This window comes from Hipposideros armiger, unplaced genomic scaffold, assembly GCF_001890085.2.
Source record: "Hipposideros armiger isolate ML-2016 unplaced genomic scaffold, ASM189008v1 scaffold_607, whole genome shotgun sequence".
Lineage (NCBI taxonomy): Eukaryota > Metazoa > Chordata > Mammalia > Chiroptera > Hipposideridae > Hipposideros > Hipposideros armiger.
This window is the reverse complement of record NW_017731957.1, coordinates 1245406-1251214: the sequence shown is the minus strand read 5'-3', so window position 1 is coordinate 1251214 and position 5809 is coordinate 1245406. Positions and strand designations below refer to the sequence as shown.

The 5809-nt window shown below is 45.4% G+C and overlaps 1 long non-coding RNA gene across 1 annotated transcript in view; it reads left to right on the top strand.

Moving 5' to 3' along the window:
* Positions 1-288: 288 nt before the first annotated feature.
* LOC109371984 (uncharacterized) overlaps positions 289-5809 on the top strand; it is a 52754-nt gene continuing 47233 nt past the window's right edge. The window contains exon 1 of the long non-coding RNA XR_002121977.1: positions 289-372. This is a non-coding gene — a long non-coding RNA (uncharacterized LOC109371984). The remainder of the gene's footprint in view (positions 373-5809) is intronic.

The window sequence follows — 5809 nt, the reverse complement described above, 5'->3', positions numbered from 1 at the left end:
TAGCCTTGCATTTCCATACCGCCTATAAGCTTGCTTTTCTAATAAACCCTTCCATCCACATCCACCTAATTAAAAAATCTGCAGTTGGAATCACATACTTGCAGAACCCCTGAAGCACCTATCAGTTTCATTGAATACTATCCTTTTTAAACCATTTCTATAGAGAGCTGAGAGAGAAAAATACCTTGCAAGTTAGATAATCTAATTAGTTATGTGTTAACCTCAAAACTTTTAACTAGACCTTGTTTAAATGTTACAGCAAGTTCCATGCTCAAGGGAATAAGGGAAGTGTGTCCTAACTTGGTCAGATGGAGCATGATAGCCTCGGAATAGTAAGCGTTTCCTAAGAGGAAGGCACTTCCAGGAATAGAGGTAAGGGCCTGGAGGCCCAGCTGCCCCTCCATGGGGCCATTGGCATATGACTCTCCTTTCTTGCTCTCTATACATGATGTATTTCAGTGGATTCAGGGGTCCCTCCTCTGACACCAGAAATGTGATAGTGAGCAAGTCACTTGACCCCAGAGAGTCTCACTTTCTCTACTCATGGAAACAGCATAATTTATAGATTAAATTGTGTCTTGTCTGTTTTCTTTTCTTTTTCTTGTATGCTTCCATTTCCAGAAGGTCTTTGAGCTCTTTATCTTGCTGGGAGGTTTGTGGTACAGAACTGAAAGCAGAGTTCGTCTGAATCCAAACCCACCCTTGTGAATTTTGTTTAGAAAGCTCAAAGTCCTTTAGGAGATAATGCTAACTAGTGCCCAGAGGATGGGGTATGTGTGCGCGGGGAGTGGGGTGTTGTGTGTGTCAGGGGTGATGGAGGCTGGCACTTTTTGTTGTGTTTCTCAGTGAGAAGAGAAAGCTGCAGAGCAGAGGGTGCTTTCCTTGGCTAGAAAAGCGTTGGTGGGTTGGAAATTCCAGAAGGAGCCCCAAGAATTTGAGTCCTGCTGTCACAGTCCCAGCTCTCAGGGAAGTGGCCAAACCTTGGTAGGAAATGGCTGCTTGGTTCTCTACAGGCAGCGTGCCCACTTCTACAAGGTATCAAGCCAGACATGGCAATGACATGTCAGGGATAAGCAGGGGGACAGAAAACCAGAGGGACCACCTCGAATATTCTCCTTTGCTTACAACCCTGTGACCTTTGCCTTTTAAACAACTGCAGGAGCTAGGGTCAGAAGTGATAGTGGTATAAAGGGCTAAGATCGAATTAATTTGATTTAATAAAAATGAAGAAATTAACATTTCTTATGACCCAAGTTCCTGGAAAAAAAATTCCTATTGGCCACAAATAAATAAAATGGAGACACTTTAGGGTCCAGCAAACGTGACTATTGTGGGAATTAAGGGAGGTGATGTATGTGACGAGCCCTTAGCAAACCTGGAACCACCCCACCAGTTCCCAGTAGGACCCAGCTCTTCTGGTTGCCGAGTCAACACGCAGGCCCCAGGCTCTGCTCAGCATGGGTGGGAGCGGAAAATTACCTTGGGAGACAGGCTTCCCTGTGCTTCTGTGTGTGGGGTGTCCAGGGCCTATTGCATCTATCAGCAAACCGGAGCAGGATGTTGACAGTTGGGACTGCTTCCTCTGGGGGATGGAGCAGGGCATTGCCTTTTGGTGCTGACACTGCAGATTCTGCTTCGTGTATCATGCAGAAGAGAGAACTCAAATGCATTTTGGGGTTTGCACTGGGGATATTCTGACAGGATTCTGTGTCCACATTCTGTCATGCCTCAGCTGTCTGGTCCACCACAACTGCAGATTGTGCTAGCAAATGATTGCTTTCCTCCTGTGGTAGTAAGTCATTCACAGAGAATTGGATGCCGTGAGCAGGAAGGACCTTAGCCAGTGACATTTACATGAGCTCTCACCAGTGGAAATCTAATGCTCCAATCCTAGCAATATATGTTATTTCCATTTTTACATCTTTACAATGTAGCCACATTGTAAAGAGCAAAAATTAAAATAAGAGGTGAAATTAATTCTTGTAAATTATTTTATGTAACCCAATGTATTAAAAATACTATCACTGCAATATGTAATCAATATGAGATATAAAAAATAATATATTAATATAAAATAGTTATGAGATATTTTATGTTATTTTTTGTTTATCATTTAAATGTTCAAAATCCAGTGCTCATTTTGTGCCTACAGCTCATCTCAGTTTGTACTAGTCCATTTCACATGCTCAGTGACCACACGTGGCTTCTGGATTCAACATTGCAGGTCTGTATCAGTGGTTCTCAACTGGGGGCAACCTCCCCAACCCCTAGAGGGCATTTGCCAATGTCTGCAGTTATTTTTGATTGTCACAACTAGAGGGGGTACTATTGGCATCTAATTGGTAGTGAGAAGGGATGCTAAACATCCTACAATGCATAGGACAGCCCCACAGCAAAGAATTATCTGTCCCAATATGTCAATAGTGCTGAGGTTGAGAAAACCTAGTCTAGAGCAATCCCCCATTCTCCCTTTTTCCCCCATAGTGTTGGGAATGAGGCACAGAGAGCCAGTTGGTGATAGGACAGAAGCTGACACCCAGGTCTCCCGAGTGTAACCCCAGGGCATTTCCCTATGACACCCTTGACCTCCTTCAGGCAGGTGACAGTAGCAAGTGTTCCCAACCCTTGTTTCAGCACAGCTCAGTAGATGAATATAAGTGACAGGACATAAGCCACGGGCAAGACACCAAACCCCAAAAAAGTTCCACAGCACAAAAGTTTCTTTTGTGTTACATGGAAATTTAGGGAAAATTCATACACTTGTCAGGACCAGAAGACTAACCCAAGAGACAAAGGAAATGCTGAAGCCAGCAAGCATTCTCAGCTGACATGGGGCCAGCTCTGAATGAGGCCTTTAAAGCATGAGGTGTCAGAGGGGGACATCACCCAAGTAGACTGGGTTTCTTAGTCAACTACGAGAGGACCAGTTACCGTTTTCTGACTGTTCATTTAAATGTTTACTCTCATCATCAACAAAAGTACTTTCCAGGTACTGTAAGCCACAGCTTAGAAGTACAATGATCAAATGTGTTTCCTTCCCATGGACTGTTTAGGGTTCCTTCCAAAAACGCCCACCCCCACCCCACCAGGTATGCAAATATGGACTTTTGAAATGTTTGTAGAAACTGGTAGGCGAATGAGTGAGTGATTGAATGAGTAAATTGCATAGAACAGCTTCAGAAACAAACAAGACTTCCTGTTCATTTCAGTGTTAAACAACCTGTTTCTTGTATAGCTGTTCATGCCTGACCTTTGGCCTCCTTTGCTGGTGCTGCTGTTTTTCACCCTATGTTCTGTGTCCAGTCCCATTTTACATTCCTGAGTTTGTTTGTGGATGGCCTGATCCCACCTTGGGGAGCGATGCTGTGAAAGCTCCCTAGATGCCTTCCTCCCCAGCTTTGGGACTGGCCTTTGGGGCTTCCTAGAAACAAACAAACAAACAAACCTCCTTTCCCTGTGTCCTACGCTCCTGGAGATGCTCAGATCTCACTTCCTGCACCTGTGACCTCAGCACTTCTTGAGCCTGTCCAACCTCTATGTGGAAAGAGTGCCGCCCCTTTTGCGTGTTTCTGCCACCCAGGGGCCCTTCAGCCTATGCCAAGGCATACTCTATATCTGCAGATACACTTGCTGGTTGACAAACCATAGGCAGTCATTTGTCCACTCAGTTCATGTTTTATTTCATGACTCTTGCTTGGTTTTGCCCATCTTTACACATTTTGCTGCTCATCAACTTAAGAGAGGATGAGGAAGCAGAACTCAGATTGTCTCCAGCCATTTTGTCATTAGCACATGTTGAGAACAGAGTTAGAAAGGAACTTTGAGCTGTTTAAAAGTGAGATTGGCAGACAAGCTGTGTGCTGTCACACATGGCTCCTTCCCCAGCCCAGTCTGTTTAATTATGGCTGACTGCTGGCACTCTGGTACCGAAGGTGCATAGATGTCAAGGGGGCCGAATGGCACTTAGGAGTACCCAGCACTCCCAGTTCTGGTTGCATCCTGGCCTTTCTGCCTCCACGGTCCCTATTTTTCTTATGCCTTTGGGAGAAGATTGTGAGGTCTCTAACTCCACTGGGTGTGCTGGATGTTGGGTCATTAAGCTCCAGGACAATAGTCCCATCTCTAGAGGAGGGAAATAGGATGCCTTAAGCTGAAAACTAGAGGCTTATCTCGGAATAAAGGAAGAGCACATTACGTGGCGACGGATCAGACTACTTCCTGATTGCCACCTGTGAAGATGTGTGGGGAGGAAGAAACTTTCCTCTGCCCTCTTAGGTTCTTCTGGCTGGTCTAATAATTAAATCGACATGAGACAGATTAACAAGAGAGAAGAACCACATCTAATCACATACATATGCATGGGAACCCCACATCCGCAAAGGTTCAGGGACTGAAAGGGAAAATGGGGGTGTATATGACATCTGAGCTAAGGATGAGGTGAGGTGAGTTGGGGCTTCAGAGGAGAGGAAGGTCATTCTCAGGACGATAAGAAGAGCAGATGTTCAGTAATTGTAAGTTTGCCCTGCCCAAAACTGGGTCATAAAAAGTTATCTCTGATGATAAGTCTTATTATGGGCAAGGCCTCAAATTTAAATTCTTTAAGGGAGAGGTAAAAGTTTCTTGTGAGCCCGCAGGGTCTCAACTGCTTTTAGCTTAAAATAATTCACATGCCAAAGTGGCACATCTTGGGGAGAGGTCTTCTGAACCCCTTCAGGGGAAAATGCCTGGTCAAGTGGAGTGTCTAGCTTCAAGGGCATGGCCACTGCATGAGCTCCTGGTTCTTTGCAGCTGCCAGGTGTGCTCAGGCGGTTGGTACATTCACAGAGAGGAGACTATCCTGTGCACAGATCAAGCCCGGGTTAAGCCCTTTCTAAGACACTGAGAGCTGCTCTCCTCAGAAAATGAAAGGATGGCTTTTGAAAACCATTTTTCCTTTCCTCTTTCTCGCCTCCTCATTGTTTTATTTACTTTAAACAATTTGCACAATGTCTTTCTTAAATGAGATGAAGTCCAGAGTCTAGGCATGCTTTAAGCACGATGGGTTTCTCCAGCTCCCTCACAGAAACTCTGCTTCCTCTCGACTGTCTCCTGGCTCTTGTTAGCTGGAGCACAGCCCTGTGTGTGGAGGGGCAGCTGGTCTTTTGCCCTCAGCATCTCTGGGCAGCTGGGCTTGGGCAGGAAGTGGCAGGCAGAGGATGCTTCCCGGCTGCTGTACAGCTGTTGGCAAACCACCCCCCATGCAGGCAGCTTCTGCAGCTGGCCCAGGTTGCATGCTATTGTGCAACCTGGCCTTGTGCTGCAGACAGATGCCGGGACCAATGTGAACCCTATAATGCAAACATGAAAATTAACAGGGGAATGTGTTCGCTTTGCTCCAGGTCCTGGTTTCATGGTCGTATTTACTGACCCAGCACTTTAGCTGAATATTAGTGAAAACATTTTTGGACAGAGATGAGTGTCACAGGTTCTTTCATGAAACTGATTTCAGAGTGACCCAGGTTCGCAGTGGGACACAGTGCTTACTCTGGTCGGTGTGGAGTGGTTATTTTCTCCTAGAAGTAGACAGGAGAAGTTAATGTCAAAGGACTGTCACATGTCACTCCTTCTGCTCCATCTGCTGGCTCTTCTGGCTTTATTTTTATTTTAATAGACAGCGCAGTGTTTTGGTGGAGGGCATGTTCCCAGGACAGTCATTTTCAGGGGGAGAATATGGGGACATTGGCACAAGGAAAACCTTATGATCTAACTGCATTTACTTTTCTGGGCTTTTATCTATTGTGGCTTAAAGAGTTGGAAGTTCAGACACCCT